Raw genomic sequence first — 24,601 nt, forward strand, 5'->3', positions numbered from 1 at the left:
CTTCATGGGTGGAGAGATGGCATTTCTAATGTGGTCCCTTTCTTGGCCTGGAATGATTCAGAGGAGGTTAGGATAAGCCTTTCTGCTTGGCAGACAGTCAGCAGTCATCTCCTTCCCCCTCTTTGTTTATTTATTTTTTTCCTTCCCCCTCTTTAAAATGCCTGTAGAATAGGAGCACTGTTATGGAAATTAGTTAGCAGCTGCTGTACACGAATGTTTAGAAAATTAATATTACTCACATTATGCAGTATGGAAGCAGAATTTTAATGACGCACAGAAACTACAGGCACATTGACCCCTTCCCCTTATCACAGAAATCTCAGAATGCATAACTTTCTTTGAGGAAACTTCTCATTTCCACAAGGCTTCTATAGGCCTATTAGTGACAAAAATAGCACATTCACAACCCAAAGGCGCAAATATTTCAGGACATAGTGTATTAAAATATGACAGTGTCAGCTAAACCATTATCTATACTTACTTCTCATTATTAATTCTTAACAATTAGCTGTTCTTTGTTGCATGGTAATGGGATTTGCTGTACTATAAAAATGCTTTGAAGTCGTTAAGCATCAGATTTTGTCCGTGCTGATTCTGCCAGCAATGATTGTTATTTGCACTGCAGACTGTTGGGGATGTGGCCTGCATGGGACAAGAGTATGGCAGGAGGTGGGATTTGGGGTGAGATGGGGTGAGGTGGGGAAGGAGGAAATGACTAAGGGGTTCAACTTGGAGAAGTCTGACTATAAAGCTTCCGGAACTGACCTACCAAAGTTGGTGCAAATAGCCTCAGCCAGGTCTGGAAGACAGGGAGCTTTAGGTGATGGGATCAGATACTTTATCTTAAATGTATGAGGCCCCTGGGGAAAGGATGCAGAGGGAAATTTGGGTGAAGAAGGTAGAGGGCAGTTGGGGGAGGAGGATCGAGCAGGGAGACAAAAAGAATCAGGCTTCAGGTGGCATGATGGCGTGATGAAAAGAAACAGAATCTTGTCCAGGGCAACCCTGGGAAATGCCTTGAACGTGTGTAAATGTTTTGGCCAAGAAAGGAAGCTCGAGGAGGAGGAGGAAGAGCAAGCTTCTCAGGGCAGAGTGTTTGTGTTTTAAATGGTTTATAACCTCACTTCAGTTCAGTTCAGTTCAGTCGCTCAGTCGTGTCCAAATCTTTGTGACCCCATGGACTGCAGCACGCCAGGCTTCCCTGTCCATCAGCAACTCCTGGAGCTTGCTCAAACTCATGTCCATCAAGTCGGTGATGCCATCCAACCATCTCATCCTCTGTTGTCCCTATCTCCTCCTGCCTTCAATCTTTCCCAGCATTAGGGTTTTTTTAGATGAGTCAGTTCTTTGTATCAGGTGGCCAAAGTATTGGAGCTTCAGCTTCAGCATCAGTCCTTCCAATAAATATTCAGGAATGATTTCCTTTAGGATGGACTGGTTGGATCTCCTTGCAGTCCAAGGGACTCTCAAGAATCTTCTCCAACACCACAGTTCAAAAGCATCAATTCTTTCATGCTCAGCCTTCTTTATGGTCCAACTCTCGCATCCATACATGACTACTGGAAAAAACCATAGCTTTGACTAGATGGATCTTTGTTGGCAAGGTAATGTCTCTGCTTTTTAATATGCTGTCTAGGTTGGTCATAACTTTTTTCCCAAGGAGCAAGCATCTTTTAATTTATAACCTTGACCTACATGAAATATGGTGTTCTCTGGTTTCAGCACACCATCAGTGCTCTTGCCAAAGAAAATCGTGGTCAGCAGTACAGGGAAACAAAAACGACAAAGAGAGAGACAAAGCAAGAGCAGTGGATCAAGGGCTAGAAATTATACAGAGAAAGGGGTTTAGTTACTTTCTGTGGTGAAGTTTGCTTTACACAAGTGTATTATATATAGTGTCCCGTATTCATTATTCAAATGTTCTGTCATCCACCCTGAGAAGAAAATGTGTGTGCGTATGTGTGAACAGATGTGTGATGCTGGCTGTGGATGTGGGTGGAAAGGTGTAGATCTCTGTTCTCACCACCACTTGTATTTACTGAGCACTGGTACAGGCAATGGGCTCTGATCCCGAATTTGATGCTGGTCCTCAGGACCAGTGGTACTTGTCCACAGTGTAAGATTGAGCAACTGTGATGCTCTGCTGGAGCCGGCTTGCACCAGCTCACAAGAGCTTACAAAATGACCCCAGTTAGGTGGCTTCAGATCAGCCAGGGTAGGAGTACTTATATCTCAGGAACTGGTGAAATATTGCACACTGGGGCTCTGCCCTTCTCTCCATCCTCATCCAAACAGCTAATTGGTTAACATTTACCAGCACATCACTGGATCTCTGTCTTTCAGATGCAGAGGAAGTAGGGAAGGGAAACAGCTCCCTTCAGAGAAGAGCAGGGCTGCTTACCAACTCCTTGTCCATTCTTCAGGATGCATTTATTGGCAAAGAGCAGCAGGTGTGTCAATAGTGGAAAGAATGTGAGTGCTGGCATTGAGCAAACTCAGACTAGAATCACTGAACCAGTGCCTGTGTTCCTGCCTTAGCTGAGATATTCAACCTCTCTGAGTCTCAGGATTCCCATCTGTAAAATAGGGATATAGCATCCACCTTTCAAGGCTGTTGTCAGGTTTAGAAACAATATCTGTATTATGATTATGTTTGTTAAATGTAATTTACTTTGAGATGAATTAGAAAGATGGCTTGATCGATGAGTCAAAGGATAGATGTGTGGAAAAGCAGGTATAGCAAATATGGTAGAATTCAGGTGGTGAGTACATGGGTCTTCACTGTGAAACGTTTCAACCTTTCTGTAATTTTCATACTAAAACGTGGAAACAACAACAACAAATACCTATTAAGCAGTAGTACTAACAAGAAATAGTTACAATAACAGAAATGACTCATCTCCTATCACGTTCTCCCAGTGGCCCTGATATTTCTGCAGCATTGCAGGCCCGGCCCCCTCTGTACCTGTCTCCTCCTGCCTAGGCAAGCGTTCCTCTTCCCTGGCTTATCCTCCACCGCTCCGGCTCTTTGTTCACGTCACTCTCTTGTCCACCTTCACTGCCCACATTTTTGCAATCGCACACCTCAGTAGCTGGCGCTCCCTATTCCTCTCCTTGGCTTTGTTTTCCTCCACAGCACTTACATCATAATCTATCTTACACTATATTTTTACTTTGTATATTATTTTCCCCACAAGAATGTAAACTCCATGAAAACTGAGATTTTTGTTTATTGGGTCACTGCTAAATCTCCAGCGACAAAAACAATGCCTGGAACATGGTTCTTCTTCAGTCACTCAGTCATGTCTGACCCTCTGTGACCCCATGGACTGTAGCACGCCAGGCTTCCCTGTCTTTCTTTCACTGGAACATGGTAGATATTCAATATATATTTTCTGAAGAAGGAAGAATATTATTATTCCCAAGACCTACATCTAAGCCCCAAATGAAGGCAGCTGTCTTAGACTGAGTTACTCCAGAAGCATATCCTGTCATAAGGATTCGAATGCAAGTAAATTACTAGAAAGTTGGTCCCAGGTAACAGTGGTTAGGGAATGGAGAAAAAAAGAAGGTGCCAATAAAGAACATATTGTCAGGCAGGTGACCCCTGGAACTTCACTGGGCCACACTAGGAGCTAGTGCAAGAAAGGCACCCCAGAGTCATTCTGTGAGGGTGGGGTCGTTGTATACTAAGCCCCAGTAATTGAGCTGTTCCCAGGCGCATACAGTTCTTTTTTTTTTATATACTTCTTTTTTCTTTTCCATTTATTTTTATTAGTTGGAGGCTAATTACTTTACAGTATTGAAGTGGGTTTTGTCATACATTGACATGAATCAGCCATGGAGTTACATGTATTCCCCATCCCAATCCCCCCTCCCAACTCCCTCTCTGGGTCTTCCCAGGGCACCAGGCCCGAGCACTTGTCTCATGCATCCAACCTGGGCTGGTGATCTGTTACACTATAGATAATATACATGTTTCAATGCTGTTCTTTTGAAACATCCCACCCTCGCCTTCTCCCACAGAGTCCAAAAGTCTGTTCTGTACATCTGTGTCTCTTTTTATGTTTTGCATATAGGGTTATCGTTACCATCTTTCTAAATTCCATATATATGTGTTAGTATGCTGTAATGTTCTTTATCTTTCTGGCTTACTTCACTCTATAATGGGCTCCAGTTTCATCCATCTCATTAGAACTGATTCAAATGAATTCTTTTTAATGGCTGAGTAATATTCCATGGTGTATATGTACCACAGCTTCCTTATCCATTCATCTGCTGATGGGCATCTAGGTTGCTTCCAGGTCCTGGCTATTATAAACAGTGCTGTGATGAACATTGGGGTGCACGTGTCTCTTGGGCATACAGTTCTTGATACTCTGGCCTGTGTGCTTGGGTAGAAGAGGCATAGAAGGCCAAAAAATCTTCTGAAGCAAAAGATACGAATGCTGCCATCAGAAATCAGACCATGTGGAGGAAGTGACGTAGCTCAGAGGTATGGGTGGGGCACCCACAGAATCTGCTCTGTTACTCATGGAGGGAGCTCTCCAAGTTAATACTGAGAGTTGTGGGATTAGCATTGACATCACTGATCTAGAAAAGTTCTGAAAAAATCATTGAGGGTGTTTCCTCCTTAAAACTTTCCAATTTAATTTTACCACTTAGATTCTAGATACCTTATCCATTTTTTTAAAACTCAGAATTCATTTAGTTTATGGGAGAGAAATTATTTATTGACATATTATACTAAATTTAAGAGAGTCTACTTTCTAGCAATATTCTGAGTAAAATTAATCTCACTCATAAAACAGGAGTATCTAGAACAAAATCATATTTGCAGATCCAAAAGCAAATTTGCTGACATTAAAATTTTTCAAAAATACCAAAGAATACCACATTGGAATTAACTATCTCATAAAAAACCCTCATGTCCCACTGATTGCTGTTTATGACTACAGCTAATAGTTGGGCATGAGGGAGAGATACAGTTCCTTAGAGTGAAAGTAAACCAAAGCACCACTCCCAGAAGCAAAGTATGATTTGCAACTTAATATTGATAAAATCACAAGCTTGAAGGAAATTTAAAGACTTATGGCCTCATCCATTATCTTACCCAGGACCACACTTCATTTTTAGGTACACAAAGTTGTTCAGTTCAGTTCAGTTTAGTTGCTCAGTTGTGGCTGACTCTGCGACCCCTGGGACTGCAGCACGCCAGGCTTCCCTGTCCATCACCAACTCCTGGAGTTTATTCAAACTCATATCCATTGAGTTGGTGATGCCATCCAACCTTCTCATCCTCTGTTGTCCCCATTTCCCGCCTTCAATCTTTCCCAGTGTCAGGGTCTTTTCAAATGAGTCAATTCTTTGCATCAGGTGGCCAAAGTATTGGAGTTTCAGCTTCAACATCAGTCCTTCCAATAAATATTCAGGACTGATTTCCTTTAGGATGGACTGGTTGGATCTCCTTGCAGTCCAAGGGACTCTCAAGAGTGTTTTCCAGCACCACAGTTCAAAAGCATCAATTCTTTGGTGCTCAGCTTTCTTTATAGTCCAACTCTCACATCCCTACATGACTACAGGAAAAACCATAGCCTTGACTAGATGGACCTTTGTTGGCAAAGTAATGTCTCTGCTTTTTAATATGCTGTCGAGGTTGGTCATAACTTTTCTTCCAAGGAGTAAGCGTCAGCAAAGCTGAAGCATGTTCAGCTTGGTAGCATTTGTCTAAAATAACAGGTATTAGTAGCAGCAGCAGCAGTAATGCTCAGTCTCCCAGTTGTTTTTCTGACTCTTTGTGACCCCATGGACTGTAGCCCACCAGGCTCCTCTGTCCATGAATTTTTCTGGGGAAGTGGGTTGCCATGTCCTCCACTAGGGGATCTTCCTGACCTAGGGATTAAACTTAACCTCATCTCCTGCATTGGCAGGCAGAATCTTTACCACTGAGCTATCTGGAAAGCCTGATAGGTATTATGGAAACCTAAAGAGGATGGAGCAAGAGACTGAGTGGGTATGTAGCCTTTTAGGGCTTCCCAGGTGGCACTAGTGGTACAGAACCCACTTGTCAATGCACGAGACATAGAGATGTGGGTTTGATCCCTGGGTCAGGGGGACCCCCTGGAGGAGGGCATGGCAACCCACTCCAGTATTCTTGCCTGGAGAACCCCATGGACAGAGGCGCTGGCAGGCCCCAGTCCCTGGGGTCACAAAGAGTTGGACAGTACTGAAGGGACGTAGTATGAACGCATGTAGATTTTTAGCTGGTTGGGCTCCCTTTGGAGCAGCAGTCGGGCGCAGTGGTTACAATCTCCCGTTTAAGCAGGTGGACAGACCTGCATTCAAATCTCCTTCCCTCCTCTCATTCATCCCGCTGCTTATTAGAATGTAACCTTTGTGGATTGTTAGCCTTCTGGTTTTCCATTTTATTCACCTGCAGAATGGGAATTATAATACCTTACCCTCTCTTCTGCCCTTTCTGCTTTCCCTAGTATTTATGTAAGGATTATATGACATAAATATATGCTAAGTGCTTAGTTTAGTGCTTATAAGAGGATCAGTGCTCAATAAAGCATTTTGTTATGAATATAATTTTATTATGTCCATGCATTCATTGGCTCAGGAAATATTTATTGAGCATCTCCTATGTGCCAGGTACTGTTCAAGGCTCTTGTGATACATTGGTGAGCGAAACAGACAAAGATCCTTGCTTTTTGGTGTTTATATTCTAGTGGAGAGAGGGATAGGTAGACAGTAAGCAATGATATATCAGGTAAGTAAATGATGTGGTAAATTAGGAGATAAGTGCTATAGAGGAAAGGAAAATGGGATTAGTAGTGCCAGGGGGTGATGTGTTGTTATTTTATATATGTTGGTCAAGATGCATGGTGGCTCAGACAGTAAAGAATCTGCCTGCAGTGAAGGAGACCTGGATTCAACCTCTGGTCAGGGAAGATCTCCTGGAGAAGGGAATGGCTACCCACTCCAGTATTCTTGCCTGGAGAATTCCATGGACGGAGGAGCCTGGTGTGCTACAGTCCACGGGGTCGCAAAGAGTCAGATACAACTGAGGGACTAACGTTTTCAAAGTGTGCTTTTTTGAGAAAGTGCTTTTTGAACACAGATTTGAAGAAGATAAGGGAATGGACATGTGGTATCTGGGGAAGAGTTTTCTGACAGAGAGAGCAAGCAGTGCAAAGGCCCGAGGACTCCACATGATTGAGGGATAGAGAGAAATAGGGGCTAAAGCAGAGTCCGGCGGCGGGGCAGATGGAAGAATGGAAGACATAGAGGTAACTGTGGGCTGGAGGGATGAGTTGGTCAGGAGGAGCCTCATGGCCACTGTGAGGACTTTGGCATTTGTGGGGAGTCAAATGGGAAGTCACTGTTAGGTTTTGCTGTTGGAAGACACTTGATCTGAATGACGTTTGGCGAGATGACTTTGGCTGCCATGTTCATAATAGGCTCTTTGGAGACAAGACAGACGTGAGAGACCTGATAGGAGGTGACTGCGGTCATTTAAATGAGATAGTGGTGGCTTGAATCGGGATGGGCACACAGGAGGTTGTGAGAAGAGGTTGGATTCTGGTCATTGTCTGAAATGAGTTCAAGACGATTTCCTGATATGTTTGATGTGGTGTTAACAGTACAGTACAGAGAACTTATGAGGTCAGTGTAAATGGTAAACTCATTCCTTTTTAGTGACTGGATCATGCACCGTTATGCAGGTGCACCAATTTAAGCATTCCTCTTTTAAAGGAAATTTGAAAGTGAAAGTCTCTCAGTCGTGTCCAACTCTTTGTGACCCATGGGCTATACAGTCCATGGAATTCTCCAGGCCAGAATACTGGAGTGGGTGTCGTTTCCCTTCTCCAGGGGATCTTCCCAACTCAGGGGTTGAACCCAGGTCTCCTGCATTACAGGCAGATTCTTTACCAGCTGAGCCACAAGGAATTTAGGTTTACAGTTTTGGATATGGTTGATATTACAGACAAAGCTGTAATGAACAGTCTTTTGTGCTCATGTATAAATAGCTCAGTAGACTAGAACTCTAGAAGTAGAATTGTTGAGTAGAAAGGGGTGTATATTTGAAATCTGGATAGAGCCCCACAGTGTTGGCACCAACATCCTATCCACCAGGAGGATGTGGCTGTGAGCAGGTCTCCCCTTGAACACAGTGCATACCAAGGTTCTATAGCTTTTTGACTATCCCATGTCTCTCACACGGTAAATTATAATAAGATTATTTTGAAGATTGCTTTTGACCAAGTTGCCTTGTATGGGTCCTTTATACTTCTCTAGATTTGTTACCAGATATTAAACATTAGCAAACTTTGGAGACATTCTAAAATGAAGCATTTAGGTATCATTTCTTTCAGAGAGAAGGCTGATGACATGCTAATGACAAAGCTGTGAAGTGTTACAGCATTACTTAAAGGTCACCAGATGTGGGACTAAATTGTCACTGATCTATTTTTTATGCCAATGTGAAATTGATAATTCAAGGGAAGAGGGTGTCTTGATCAGTTAATGTCACAGTGTTCAATGATTATTGTATTTATTCTTTCTCCATCCAAAATTAAAATCCTGATTGGCGAGGAAGCACTTTATGAGTCCAGGGAGCTCTTCTGACATTTCATATAATCTTCCAATAAGTCAGATGGGTAGTTGTTTTGATGAAAGCTGTGGACAAAGTGCTATTAAACCAAATGCAAGGAGGACATTATTTTGTAAATAACTGTGATGATTAAAGCTTTGTTTCACATCATTAAAAATGTGTTACTTGGTCCAACATTGCCTCTCCCTAGCACTGCTCAGCAGGAGATGCCTCAGTTTGAAGAAGCAAAGGGAAAGAAAAGGTTTACATTTGGAGGAATCTAAATAGAGCTCAGAAATCTGGTGAACACATCAGAGAAGGCTGAGCTACATCTGCCTGCATGTCCTTTAACAGTGCTTTTGCTCCCTTAGCCTATCATGGTGCTTCTGGAGCTTTCTCATGGAATCTGCTCTAAAGGCTGAAGATTTATGTAAATGCTTCTGTCTTTGAACCAGTCAGGTCTCACTGACCAAGACCGAAGTTTAGAAACTAGGTACAGTCTCATTTAGGCAACATTCAACTTCTGCCAAGCCTCCAGCCTCTGCGGTGTTGTCCTTATTGCTCATGCAATTAGAGGTGCTGCCTGGAAAAGGCTCCCCACAGCAGGAGAACTCTCCCAAGTTCATCCATTTCCCCTTGCTCAGCACGCTGGTTCCTGCCTCATTTCAGCTTTCACTAGCCACTGCAGCTTCTGGGCGTGAAGGTGCAGCACACCTAATCTCTGCCGTTCAGCTGCAGAATAAAACAGCCCAGTCTTCCAGCCCTTGCTCTTACCGCTCAAGTATTTAACTGGAGGACCAAAACCTTGCTTTCTTAAAGCAGGTTAGTTCCATCAGGAAGGCATTTCTCTCTCTGAAAGGGGATGGGGTCTGCTCCAAACCATCCCCTAAATACTTAGGTATAATGAATGAAGATACTTGTAGTAGCTTGTTTTGTGGTCAGTTTGGAGTAATCACTGGGGTGCTTGCCTGGCAGATCTGATTGTGAAAACAGTGGCTATCCTGGTCTGAGCCAAGTGGTTGTGTTATTGTGGAAGTCACTGTTCGCCAGTGATTTTTTTAAATTTATTTATTTGTTTTTGGCAGTGCTGGGTCTTCGTCGCTGTGCTCAGGCTTTCTCGGGGTGTGGCGAGCGGGGCCGCTCTTGGTCGCAGTGCACGGCTTCTCACTCTGGCGGCTTCTGTTGTTGCGGAGCGCAGGCTCGAGGCGTGCAGGCTTCAGTGGTTGTGCACAGGCTTAGTGCAGGTGGGGTCTTCCCGAACCAGGAAGCAAACTCATGTCCCCTTCATGGGCAGGCGGTTTCTTAACCACTTGACCACAGGGGATGTCCCTCCAGTTGATTTAAATCAGTGCTTCAGCCATTGCTTCAGACTATTATGGACTTCCTTTGTGGCTCAGATGGTAAAGAATCTACCTACAATGTAGGGGATGTGGGTTTGATCCCTGGGTTGGGAAAATCCCTTGGAGTAGGGAATGACAACCCACTCCAGTATTCTTGCCTGGAAAACTCCATGGACAGAGGAGCCTGGAAGGCTATAGTCCACAGGGTCACAGAGAGTCAGACACGACTGACTGACACTTTGACTTTTCAGACTATTACAAATGTCTCATGTATCATATTGGCTTAGGTGAAAACAAATTGTTTTATGTAACTGCAAATTCCAACTTCTGGCAGAGATGGCTCCAGAAGTCCACATAAGGTGTTCTGGGATGTTTCTGCCCCAGCTCTAAGTCTACTTTCTACTGGCAGGATCTTCCTGCCTGAAAGAGAAGTGACCATTCAGTAACTTTCAGCTGATGGCCACCCTGTACAGAGAAGGAATCGCTTCCCCAGCTCATGGTCTGGGTCTGCCTTTCATCCCTCTGGCTTTCACAGCATGTGTAGCATGGGCAGTCACAGGCCCTCGGATGTGTACCATTCAGATTAGTTAGAACTCGGACCCATTCCCATCTCTGAAACCAACAGGCTGAGTCCAACCCCTTGCATATGGTTGGAGAGAGGAGGAAAAGTGGTTTCCAAAAGAAAATTGGGGCACCATTTCTAGAAACAGGGGGATGAATGCTGGGTAGGGACAAATGATAGATGTCCACTTCAGTATATAACTAAGTCAGGCCCTGGCCTCCTCCTAGCCTCACACTAGATGCCTTCAAATTGAAATAAGGTAACAAATCAGTTCACATGGCATATTTTATAGGAGAGAAAACTGAACTAATTAGTAGCAGGATAAAATGAAAGAAGGTTTGGCATGTACTAAATGCACAAAAAATGGTTGACATTTTAGTGGTTTATCATCATCTGGATGCTTTTTCATATATACATATTTTATCATGTGCCTGTGCTTATGATAAAATTCTGAACATTTTTAGTGCATGGTTTGACTCCATAAACAAATTCCACAGCTGCAGTTTGGTCTCCAAGAGTAGGTGAACTCACTAAAATGCGAATTGGGAAGGATAGATTAGGAGACTTATGGCTTCAAGGGAAGAAAGCTCTTGGAGTTGAAGGCAGAAGCTGGAATTGAATGAGAATGTACAGTCAAAGAGAAATATATATATTTTTTCCTATGGAAAGGTGTCAGTTGTGTAAGAAATAGTCCTGGGGGACAGAGAGTAAAATCCCACAGAGATGTTAGACCTGCCTGACTCTTTCTGGAAATCATTTGAGGGAGCAGGAGGAAACAAGCTCTGTAAATTAATAAATCGGGGACCTAAGGCTCCTGGGACCTGCTTTCTTTCAGTTCCTTGGTTACTGTTTTACTAACGGGCAGCAGATGTTTCTGGTTGGACTGGAGTTTTGTAATTAATTCTGAAGACCAATAACTTGATGAAGCTTAGAGGAAGAGCTTTTTGCAGGTAAGATAAACCTGGGACTGCTGTTTTTTAAAAATTGGTACTTTGGGAACTTCCTTGATGGTCCAGTGGTTAAGAATCTGCCTTCCAAGGCAGGGGATGTGAGTTTAATTCCTTTTTCAGGGAACTAGGATCCCACGTGTCACAAGGCAACTAAGCCTGTGGACCACGACTAGAGAGCCTTTGCGCTGCAAGGAAGATCCCCTGTGCTGCACCTAAGACCTGATGCAGTCAAATAAATAAATATTAAATCGGGTACTTTTGCATTTATTATTGGTACAGCAGATTCCCAAAAACTTTCTTGTCTCAAAATCTTCTTTTCCTGTGTGTATCCAGGCCAGCAAACCAGCAGTAGCATCCGGCTGCCCAGGGCTGGGGGTTAGGGTTATAGAACAGTTGGGGAATCCTTTTCTTATCATTCATCTATTCATGTCATCTTGATAAAGCATCTCTTCTAAGCAGAGACAGGACCCTGGTGACATAAAGGAGGCTTCTAGGGCACACAGTTTAAGGAAGTGCTAATTTTTAGGGTCATGAAAGTGTAGAGCTTGCTTGAGAGTGATTACAGCCTCAGATTCCATGTCCTGGGAGCCTCCCTTGCTTCACCTTAGTTCCGGCCTGGTTTTTACGGGCTAAGTTCTGTGTAAGGTGTCAAGAGAGCCAAAGATAAATAGGATGTGATTTCTGATTCCAGTACATTCCCTGCCTGGAAAGTCCATGAAAGGTGAGGATAAGTCTTGAGAAGTATTAGGTCCTCCTGAAGCTCCCAGGAAAAAGATGTCAAACAGAGAAACTTGAAGTTCGGGCGTTCTGCAAGCCTTTGGATGGAGCTGGAGTTGGAAGAGAGAAGCCCAAGTGTCTAAAATGGCCTGGGAACTGCTTTCTGATACTTGGAGTTGTCCTGGCCAGTTACTGTTTTTAAAGTAAAAAATTAGATGTCATGCTCCTATTGTTATTATTAGCATTAATATTCTTGTCTAATAGAACAAATAATATCCTAATAAGGGCAATATAGCCTATAACAATAGCAGTACTGAAAACCATAGCTGATATTAGCTGAATGCCTAATTAATTCATTATCCCTTTAGTCCTTACTACAACCCTTTGAGACAGGTTGTATCATGATTTCTGTTTTGTAGAAGAAACTGAAGTTCAGAGATGTCAGTCATCTGCCCAATGTCAGATGGTGCAGAGGGTCAGCTGAGTCTCTCAGTCCTGTTCTACTCTTTGTGACCCCATGGACTATAGCCCGCCAGGCTTCTCTAAAGGTCAGGATTTAACCCAGGCTTGTCCACCACGTTCCCTCAAAGGGTCAAGGTAAGCCAGTGGTGGTGGGAGATACACTGGCAATTTCTCTAGACTCCTAACTTTGAGTGGACTTAAAAAAAAACAAAACACATAGCTTATTTAGACTCTGGGCAAACCAAATTTCTTTAAAAAGTCTCTCAGCTTTCTGAGGTGACAGCTGAGAAGAGGAGCGCAGCCGTCTGTACCCTGCGAGCCCCCTGGTCCCTTTGCCACGTCCCCCTCCTCACCCTTCCTTCTCTGCTCCGCGGCTGCACGGCGGAGTCGGGCTGGGAGAGAAAATGGAGAGACAGCGGAAATTGCTGTCACTTCTGCACGGCCCTTAGGGGACAGGAGAGCAGTTATTGCCACACTGGGCCAGCCAGCCAGGCCCCGGATTTCTGTTCTTCTATGGTAATTAGAAAGCAGAATCTTAAGAGCCAATTTTGACTAAGAACTCTGTGTCCAATTTTCTCCTGGCCCTGATGGAGAATGGTCTGATCAATATTAAATCTAATTTACAATGATGGCCCCTGTGAAGCTGGCAAATGTTATGTCAACACACCGTAATGACTTGGGCTTCCTGAGCACACTTGTTAGCGCGGCCGCATCTGCCACGACCACTCTCTTAACCGCTCCCACCTCTAAAGTCACATCTGTGATAACATCCCACAGGCTCTCCTGCCTTCTCTCCATCAACAGAGGGCCTGGGCCTGTCAATCCTCATTGCCTCATTCCTAGCTGATGAACTCCAGAAAAGAAGGAGAACGCAATTAATTTTCCTCCCACAACTGATGAACCAAAGAAAGAAATAATTGCTACTCAGTTTTAATAATGGCAAATTTTATGAAATTTCCATAAAGACAATTCGGAAAGGAGCACAGGGATTATTTCTCCACAGGGGGCCCAACTGGTTTGCATTGTTTCATAATGTTTATGTTATTATAATTCCACATCGTCTGCATTTACATCCCCTTGTCTCCAGGGCAAGTTCTTGCAACTAATTTGTGAGGCACCAAATGAAAGAGCTGTAACAGAAGCAAGGCTCCCATTCCAAAGGTTTTCAGTCTGTCGTCATCTCAGGGGCAGCTGGGGAGTACTCTGCTGGAGAGGGGGCTCTGAGGGTCCAGAGAACATTTCTGAAAACCAGGAAGCCTGTATCAGTCATGTCACCTGCCCTCCTGCCTAAAGCACATCTTGGGCTTGCACTGTTCACGATAGAAAGTCAAAAGTCCTCAGCTCTTATCTCTTGGGCTCCTTCAGACAGCACTTGCCTCTCCCCCACAGTCTGCTCCAGCCAACAAGCTTCCCTCATTCTCTTACATTTGCCACACTTCCTTCAAACACGGGGACTTGACACATACTGTTACCTCTGCCTGGAAGTTTCTTCCCTCTCCTCCTTCCCAAAGAAAGACTTCCTTACCCTCCACATATCTGCTTTCACACACACACACACACACACACACACACACACACACACACACACACACACACACACACACACACACACACACACACACACACACACACACACGAGTGCATGTGTGTGTGTGTGTTTGGTTGCACTGGGTCTTAGCTGTGACATGTAAACTCTTGGTTGTTTCATGTGGGACCTGGTTCCCTGACCAGGGATTGAACCTGGGGCCCCTGCATCGGGAGCATGGAGTCTTAGCCACTGGACCACCAAGGAAGTCCCCCCTCCATGTTTATTTTCCTTAAGGTTTTCCCACTAGGTCACATCTTCCCTCTCTTGGCTCTCCTGGCTGCCTCTCTTTGGTCTCATTTGCTTGCAACTTATTATTTGTTGGTGTGATTATGTGATCAATGCCTTCCTCTTTATTCAAATATAGACTTTGTGAAGGGGGAACCATGTCTGTCTGTCTTAGTTCATGAATTTATCCCCTATCAGAAGAGCACCCCTTGGAAGTTATGAATGATGCTGGAGTGGGGCATCGTTTCGTCTCTGCTGAAGGAGAATCACTCTCTTTGCATTCACTGAGTATTGGTTTGGCTGCTGTAACAAAGGGAGGATGTAATAATGAACTTATTAAAACAGTGGTTCTCTCTGAGCTTAAGGTGATAGGTCTGCTCCACAAGATCAGAGATCTGAGCTCCTTCTGTTCCTCTCCTTTATCCAACAAAGATTCATTAGGCACCTACTATGTTCTAGGCATCATTCCAGGCATTAAAGACACAGCAGTAAACAAAACAAAGGAAATCTCTGTCCTTGTGGATGTGATGTTCTAGTGTGTGTGGCCGGACAATTTAATGTGATGAAAAGTAACATGTTTAACATGCTGTATAGTGATAAGTGCTATGGGGAAAAAAATCAAGCAAAGATGGGGTTAGGGAAAGTTGAGAAAGCGGACAGTGTTGAAATTCTAGAGAAGGTGGTCAGAGAATATCCCACTGCAAAGATGGTCTTTGAGTAAAGACCTGGAGAGGGTGAGAGAGTGAACCACATGGAGATCTGGGGAAAGGATGTCAGTAAGTACAAAGGCCCTGTGGCAAGAGAGTGTCTGAACAGCAAAGCAGCCAGTTTGGCTGCAGTAGGGTGATGATGGGAGAGTGGTGGGAGCGGAGGCCAGAGACCAGGTCACATAGAACCTCGTAGGTCATTGTAGGGACCTTGGGTTCTTGTTCTTGTAATCGAGCAAACCTTGCCACCTCAAGATGCATCTCTTTGACATGTGGATTATTTCAGGCTCAAAACAAGCCCCCAAAGACTCAGGAAGAACCTTTGACCTTCCTCTTAATTACCTTAAAGAATTTAGGTAGACGACCTAATCTAGGAAGGGAGCTATCACCACAATGCTCTTCTTTGTATTTTTTAAACCATTAAAAACAATTGAAGTATAGTTACTTTACAATGTTGTGTTAGATTCAGGTGCATAGTATAGTGATTCAATTTTATACCATGGTTTCTCCTCTACAGTGGTTTTAAAAAAAGTGCTTTTGAATCTCCAAATCAAACCACAATTTGGAGCCATGCTGTATTTTTTGAAAGTTAATGTTGAATGAGTGAATAAACTCTGATAGGCTGCCTTGTTTCCTAATCTTTAGAATCTCAGGATTGGAAAGAAACAAAGATTAGGCTGTCAGTTCTTAACCCTTTACATCTATCCGAGCTTGAACATCTTCAGTGATGGGGGGCTTGCCGTCTTATGCAATGGTCTGTTCCATTGCCATATAGCGCAGATGATTAGAACAGTTTTTTTCTTGAGTCACTTTTTTGTTTCTTTCAGTAGATCCAAGTTTTCCTCAGTATAACTAATACAAAGTATGTTTAATTAGTTTCTCCCATGACTACTTTTCTTCTCAGAAACGGAGGAGAGGCACATGTTATTCCATGGTGATCAGAGAGCTTCAGATGGGGAGATTTCTATGTGGGACAACAGGTTCACACTATTAGGTCAGCTCTGAAAATGAAACAGGGCAAGTGAATGGCTTAGAATTAGATCACTCACTTGCTTTCTGTCTTTGGGCATGTCACCTAATAATAATAGCTAATAGTTTCTACATATTATGTAGTGCTTAGTATGATAGAAACTGTAATCAGGTATTTACATACATTTTCTTATTTAATCCTCATATAATACTAGTGGTATTATTATCTTCATTTCACAGATGAAAATAAAGTTCAGAGAAATTAAATAGCCTCCTCAATGTCCCTGTGATACTATTCTATTGTTTTGAACTCCTACACTGATCTCTCTCCCTCAATCTGCTCATGAAACAATGATAACCCTTATAACCAAGACTACCCAGGGTAAAATGGCCAGTGTCAGTCCTGAAAATCCAGTAGATCTCCAAGGGCAAACAAAGGATGGTACAGTAGTCATCAGCAGGATAGGGGAAAGCCCTAGCCAAGGTCACTGAGGGCCTCCCAGTGAGTGACCCAAGAAACCAGTAGCTTGAGATGCTAGGAAGATCTGGTAGTAAGCCAAAGACAGAGTTCTTAAGAGGACATAAATGCTGTAGAGATTAAAATCCCCCCTGCCACATCAGTTGACAGTGAAAACAAGAGAAACATCAAAAATAAATGTAAACATTGCAAAGTTGAATAAGGTCTCTTTTTTTCTCTGCCCCGGAGTACACAGGAGAACAGAGGATCCATCTGCTGATGGATCTTGACAGAGGTAAGCTGCAGTGACAGACTTACAGGGGCTACAGAGCGGGCAGGTGGTGCTGGGAGGGTGTTGCTACAGGAAGTGAGACAAGGTCAGAGCCCAGCTACCACTACTGGGATGTGAGGATGTATTTGTCAAGGTTGGGGGATAAGGAGAACTGGATAGGCCCCAGAGTCCAGTAATGAGACTGAATTTACGGAGTGATTGAGTGGCTTCATCATAAACCATGGAGGGCTTAAGTATCCTGGGAGATAAGTCTACATTTAGGTGTTGACATAGATGTCTGTGCTACTACCCAGAGGAGGAATTTGATCTCAGTGAGTTCAGGATGATGTAGAGTAACACACTTACTAGTAGATTTAGTAATAGCATTTTAGAAAAGGAAATATTATAATCAACGTACATGTTGATTTTTAGGCATTTCAAGAATTCAGAAATGATAAAATACAAAACAGAAGTTTAGTGACTACTACTGTACATATAGAATTAGAATTCTAACTCAGTTATATGGTGAAAGATTAAAACCAGAATTTTGAAAAAATGTGAGGTGAGGAAAAGCCTAATTACTGAATACAGTAGGAAAAAGAAGCAGATGGCGTCAACTCTTCCTTTATCATTGTTCAGTTCATGATTCCAATTAGAGCATTCTTCTTAGGGCAGATGTGTCTGATGATGGACAGGATGGTAGAGCCTTCTCTCGAGCATCATGGTTAATGGTCTTAGGTCTTGGGTTGGGTGTCAAGATATCATCGGAACCAGATGGATGTGTCAAAGTTCAGAGGTCTAACTGAGCAGGACAGGCCCATAGGATTCTGGACTTTATTCAGAAATGAGGTTATCTCCTCCGCTCCACTCAGAAAACTTCAGGCTCATTGCTTTAGGTTGTTTATGGTGACAAGTTGGAGGTAATGCTTGGACAGCATCTGGATTTTCTTTTTTTTTTTTTATTTTTTATTTTTTTTATTTTTTTATTAGTTGGAGGCTAATTACTTCACAACATTTCAGTGGGTTTTGTCATACATTGATATGAATCAGCCATAGATTTACACTTATTCCCCATCCCGATCCCCCCTCCCACCTCCCTCTCCACTCGATTCCTCTGGGTCTTCCCAGTGTACCAGGCCCGAGCACTTGTCTCATGCATCCAACCTGGGCTGGTGATCTGTTTCACCATAGATAGTATACATGCTGTTCTTTTGAAACATCCCACCCTCACCTTCTCCCACAGAGTTCAAAAGTCTGTTCTGTATTTCTGTGTCTCTTTTTCTGTTTTGCATATAGGGTTATCGTTACCATCTTTCTAAATTCCATATATATGTGTTAGTATGCTGTAATGTTCTTTATCTTTCTGGCTTACTTCACTCTGTATAAGGGGCTCCAGTTTCATCCATCTCATTAGGACTGGTTCAAATGAATTCTTTTTGACGGCTGAGTAATATTCCATGGTGTATATGTACCACAGCTTCCTTATCCATTCATCTGCTGATGGGCATCTAGGTTGCTTCCATGTCCTGGCTATTATAAACAGTGCTGCGATGAACATTGGGGTGCACGTGTCTCTTTCAGATCTGGTTTCCTCAGTGTGTATGCCCAGAAGTGGTATTGCTGGGTCATATGGCAGTTCTATTTCCAGTTTTTTAAGGAATCTCCACACTGTTTTCCATAGTGGCTGTACTAGTTTGCATTCCCACCAACAGTGTAAGAGGGTTCCCTTTTCTCCACAGCCTCTCCAGCATTTATTGCTTGTAGACTTTTGGATAGCAGCCATCCTGACTGGCGTGTAATGGTACCTCATTGTGGTTTTGATTTGCATTTCTCTAATAATGAGTGATGTTGAGCACCTTTTCATGTGTTTGTTAGCCATCTGTATGTCTTCTTTGGAGAAATGTCTGTTTAGTTCTCTGGCGCATTTTTTGATTGGGTCATTTATTTTTCTGGAATTGAGCTGCAGGAGTTGCTTGTATATTTTTGAGATTAATCCTTTGTCTGTTTCTTCATTTGCTATTATTTTCTCCCAACCTGAGGGCTGTCTTTTCACCTTACTTATAGTTTCCTTTGTAGTGCAAAAGCTTTTAAGTTTCATTAGATCCCATTTGTTTAGTTTTGCTTTTATTTCCAATATTCTGGGAGGTGGGTCATAGAGGATCTTGCTGTGATTTATGTCGGAGAGTGTTTTGCCTATGTTCTCCTCTAGGAGTTTTATAGTTTCTGGTCTTACATTTAGATCTTTAATCCATTTTGAGTTTATTTTTGTGTATGGTGTTAGAAAGTGTTCTAGTTTCATTCTTTTACAAGTGGTTGACCAGTTTTCCCAGCACCACTTGTTAAAGAGGTTGTCTTTTTTCCATTGTATATCCTTGCCTCCTTTGTCAAAGATAAGGTGTCCATAGGTTCGTGGATTTATCTCTGGGCTTTCTATTCTGTTCCATTGGTCTATATTTCTGTCTCTGTGCCAGTACCACACTGTCTTGATGACTGTGGCTTTGTAGTAGAGTCTGAAGTCAGGCAGGTTGATTCCTCCAGTTCCATTCTTCTTTCTCAAGATTACTTTGGCTATTAGAGGTTTTTTGTATTTCCATACAAATTGTGAAATCAACAAAGCTAAAAGCTGGTTTTTTGAAAAAATAAACAAAATTGACAAACCATTAGCAAGACTCATTAAGAAACAAAGAGAGAAGAACCAAATTAACAAAATTAGAAATGAAAGTGGAGAGATCACAACAGACAACACTGAAATACAAAGGATCATAAGAGACTACTACCAGCAGCTCTATGCCAATAAAATGGACAACTTGGATGAAATGGACAAATTCTTAGAAAAGTATAACTTTCCAAAACTGAACCAGCAAGAAATAGAAGATCTTAACAGACCCATCACAAGCAAGGAAATCGAAACTGTAATAAAAAATCTTCCAGCAAACAAAAGCCCAGGACCAGATGGCTTCACAGCTGAATTCTACCAAAAATTTAGAGAAGAGCTAACACCTACCTTACTCAAACTCTTCCAGAAAATTGCAGATGAAGGTAAACTTCCAAACTCATTCTATGAGGCCACCATCACCCTAATTCCAAAACCTGACAAAGATGCCACAAAAAAAGAAAACTACAGGCCAATATCACTGATGAACATAGATGCAAAAATCCTTAACAAAATTCTAGCAAACAGAATCCAACAACATATTAAAAAAATCATACACCACGACCAAGTGGGCTTTATCCCAGGAATGCAAGGATTCTTCAATATCCGCAAATCAATCAATGTAATACACCACATTAACAAATTGAAAGATAAAAACCATATGATTATCTCAATAGATGCAGAGAAAGCCTTTGACAAAATTCAACACTCATTTATGATTAAAACTCTCCAAAAAGCAGGAATAGAAGGAACATACCTCAACATAATAAAAGCTATATATGACAAACCCACAGCAAGCATCACCCTCAATGGTGAAAAATTGAAAGCATTTCCCCTGAAATCAGGAACAAGACAAGGGTGCCCACTGTCACCACTACTGTTCAACATAGTGTTGGAGGTTTTGGCCACAGCAATCAGAGCAGAAAAAGAAGTAAAAGGAATCCAGATAGGAAAAGAAGAAGTGAAACTCTCACTGTTTGCAGATGACATGATCCTCTACATAGAAAACCCTAAAGACTCTACCAGAAAATTACTAGAACTAATCAATGAATATAGTAAAGTTGCAGGATATAAAATTAACACACAGAAATCCCTTGCATTCCTATATGCTAACAATGAAAAAACAGAAAGAGAAATTAAGGAAACAATACCATTCACCATTGCAACAAAAAGAATAAAATACTTAGGAGTATATCTACCTAAAGAAACAAAAGACCTATACATAGAAAACTATAAAACACTGATGAAAGAAATCAAAGAGGACACAAACAGATGGAGAAACATACCGTGTTCATGGATTGGAAGAATCAATATTGTCAAAATGGCTATTCTACCCAAAGCAATCTATAGATTCAATGCAATCCCTATCAAGCTACCAACGGTATTTTTCACAGAACTAGACCAAAGCATCTGGATTTTCTATCCAGTGTAATGGGTGAAGCTTTCCAAAAAGCTTGGGGCTTACTTGGTAGAAACCACTGACATGGATTCTCCATTTCTGATGGTTCTTAAGGTGAGAGGGAGAGAGAGCAATGTGAGAAATGGGGACGGAAATGGGAAATAAGAACAGGAGAGCATGACCATTACTGTCACTTCTGTTTTAAGATAAACGTCCTAAGATAAACACATTCTAATCAAATAGAAAGTATGTCAATGGAAGTACCACTTGGATGCCTCCTGTTGCTAAGGTTACTTCAGAGGTAGAAAAATTTCAAGCTGATTATTGGTATGTGGCCCTGAAGACCTTAAATTACAAAGAAAACTTAACTAGTATGGTAATACTATATTATATTTTCATTTCACACAGCTCAATTTTCTTAATATCAATAGCATAAATTTAAATTATCATAAAATTAGTGTCTGAGTGGGCAAGAAACACACCTCTGCAAGAAAATGTTGTTGCAATAATTGTTAATAAAAGAGGGGGTGGTGGTTTCAAGCTCTTTTGTGTGGCTCAGAGTTACCTTCTTTTCAGTAATGTAAATGCTAAGCAGATGTCCTTCTTCCCTAATGAGAGAAATTTAAATCTAATTAAAATAGGGAAACTTCACTTGGTCTCATATCGCAGTTGAGACACTGGGTGTGTGTGAGGGGTTCCATGTAGGGGGCAGGCTGCACTTTACAGTAGAGGAATCAGAGACTTGTGTGATGAAGTTGAGGGTTTTAGTCTATTTTTAGTGTTTTGATGAACATTCTCATCAAGTGAGTCTCTGAGTGTCTGCAGCGACCAAGATGCCAAGGTAAGAAGATATGGGATTACAGAGAGGGCACTTTGAGGTCCCGGCTTTATAATCATCACAGAAAAACAAGCAAGACATTCAATAACAAACCAATAATCTTCTGGAAGCTTGAACTTTTTAATTAAGAGAGAGAAGTAAAGGAGCAAAAGGCACCGAGGGAAGAAGAGAGCATGGGCAGAATAGGGACTGCGTGCGTGAGTGTGCAAAGAGAGATAAATAACAGTTCTTAGACTTTCCTGCTTTTCAGTTAGGAGCAAACACTCTAACACGACAAAATCTCTTCCTCGTTCTTTTGGCAGTGCAATCAGATGTCTATTTATGCTGATTAACATTATGAGTATCTTATATTTCATAAGTCTCTAAAAGTCTTCTTTAATTCAAGGTAAGACGTAAGAGACCCCCAATCTATTCTTGATGAGGATTCAAAGAAACTGTGCACCTATTCAAAATACAATGAGCTTAGGCAGAACGCTGTGCTACAATATCAATTATCCTCACTGAATAGGATCTCTGCCCCCTTTTGTGTGTCTTTTTGGAATAAGAATATACGTTGCCCTTATTAATCCTACAGAATTACTTTTTTCCTGCTTCTTAGGAAATCTAGCAAATGCAGACAGTTTCTGCGAGTTAACAAAAAAATCTAATTTCCACTTGAGCAGCTCTGAGGTTAGGTCAGCAGGGAAAAAAAACTGCAGTAGCTTGTGTTGATGAATATTTTATAAGCTCTACTATCTAATAAAGGATGTATTTAAAAATGTGCAGGATGCTGGTTAAGAAAATGTCTTATTATTTAATTATTATGTAGATAAAAGTTGAGTATTAGGTACAATGAAAGAATAAACCAGACCACAGACAAGTTTGATTTTGGGTCTTTAGACTTTTCATTTTATTTCACCATAGATCTTCCATCATGGTTGTAAGTGCTGACTTGTACAATCGGTGAGACCACGGGGGTGATTATAGAGCTTGACCCTTGTGGAGATTATTTAGTGGCCTCAATGGACAAGAGAAATCTTTAAAAAGCTTCTGATTAGCACACCCAGTCAATGGAATTGCAAACCGTATTATTTGAGTAAGGGCCAGAAAAGTACAGGCCAGTATAACCCCCAAATGACAGCTTGGCAGTATTTGGAGAATCTTACCACAGAGTTCAGAATTACACACATCATGATCTATAATAATAATGACAATGATGGTGACAACAGCAGTCCTAGAAATAGCAGCAGTCATTTACTGAGCACTTACTATGTACCAGGCATCATGCTGAGTGCCTTACTCGCATCATTTCTTCCAGCCCTCACAATAACTCCATGAGATAGGTACTATTATCATGCTCATTTGATGCTTAAGGAAAATGAGACTTATAGATGCTTATCTAGCAAGTGATTGAGTTGACTCTAAAGCCAAGAGGCTTTGCTGGAATGGATGTCCACAATCCCACCTCTTGTCTCAAACCATAGTTTTTTGAAATGTCCAATGGAAAGATAACAAATGCTCATAAAAGAAACTGTTACACTAACTTTGCCATCAGCTGCACACTCCTTAGGTCAGAGGAGCCATACCAGATAGCTCTCTAGTCAGTGGAATTACGGAAGGTATGCATGGTAGGAAATATCTGATGAGGTGTTAGGTGTCCTGAGTTCTAGCACTAACTCCATCCATAACAAGCTGTGTGACCTTGTCAAAATCACTGCACCTCTCTCATTCTTAGTGGTTTATTCTTTTTTTTTTTATTGTTTTAAATACCTTTTTATTTATTTATTTTTATTAGTTGGAGGCTAATTACTTTACAGTATTGTAGTGGTTTTTGCCATACATTGACATGAATCAGCCATGGATTTACATGTGTTCCCCATCCCGATCCCCCCTCCTGCCTCCCTCCCCATCCCATCCCTCTGGGTCTTCCTGGTTTATTCTTGAAAGTAATGATTATAATATACGCTCTCGCTCCTTGAGGGGTTGTGCTGAGGAACAAATGTGATAATGTACCTGAAAGCTCTTGGAAAAGCTTCAAGTGTTATGTAAATGAAAGGTGGTAATTAAAAACCTCCAGAGAAGGGCAGCCTATCTTAGTCATCAATTATCATGTTTTCTTCCTTGTCAGGAAACCTGTATTTTTCATGCTTCTTGGGGGTATAGATAGCTCTGTGCAAAATTTTTGTTTGGGGAATGTGTGAAGAAAAGGATCATTCTGACAGCTCAAAACCTATTTATGATAAGAAATAACCACATATAAATTGATGAAACCAAAGGCAGATGCATTCTAATGTGAAATTGTGAAAATTCATACCTCCATTTATTGGTTTTTATATTTAGTTGTAAGAAGATGGAATATTTAACTGTCATAACACACATAAAACCCAACTCTTTAAATAAGAAAGTGGTATAGGGATTGAATTCTTACTGAGAAAAACAGAAAAAGACTTCGGGGGAAAAATACGAAAGCTATGACCACCAGAAAGCTTGGACTGTTCTCAAGCTTTGGAAACTTGGGTGTGGAGATGTATCTGAGAAGTTTGGACCCATTCTTTGCTCATGTTATATTTTTTGATGAAATTCAGTTATATTCCTGAATAGAAACCAAACCTAAACCAGGAAGCAGCGTTGCTTCCGAGATGGTGGAATGCACTGTGGAACGTCTCAGGCTAAAGCTTCAGGGAGGTCTGGGCAGTGATTCCAGTTCTGCTGGACACCAGGTGTTGAGTTACCTGTCTAGGTTTCTGTTTTTACCCAACTATTGCATGTACCACCCAGTGTCCTAGCCATTATGTCACTGGGCAGACCCCCAGTATAACCTGAGTAACGAAGACTCGGCCAGTGTAGTGTTCACGTCTAAGTGCCATGGAGGTTCTGAATTCTTCCTC

General features: G+C 41.9%; 1 protein-coding gene across 10 annotated transcripts in view; it reads left to right on the forward strand.

The window, feature by feature from the left end:
• Positions 1–24,601, forward strand: part of LOC122680657 (HIV Tat-specific factor 1-like) — a 326,826-nt gene that overhangs the window by 287,070 nt on the left and 15,155 nt on the right. The window contains exon 1 of one of the 10 annotated variants that reach the window (XM_043882265.1): positions 11,430–11,448. The exons of the other annotated variants lie outside the window; for them this stretch is intronic. The gene's annotated coding sequence lies outside the window, so the exon portion shown is untranslated. Of the gene's footprint in view, positions 1–11,429; positions 11,449–24,601 lie in introns of those variants that run through there. 10 annotated transcript variants of the gene reach the window in all.

This window comes from Cervus elaphus, chromosome 22 (genome assembly GCF_910594005.1).
Source record: "Cervus elaphus chromosome 22, mCerEla1.1, whole genome shotgun sequence".
In the NCBI taxonomy this organism is placed as follows: Eukaryota; Metazoa; Chordata; class Mammalia; order Artiodactyla; family Cervidae; genus Cervus; species Cervus elaphus.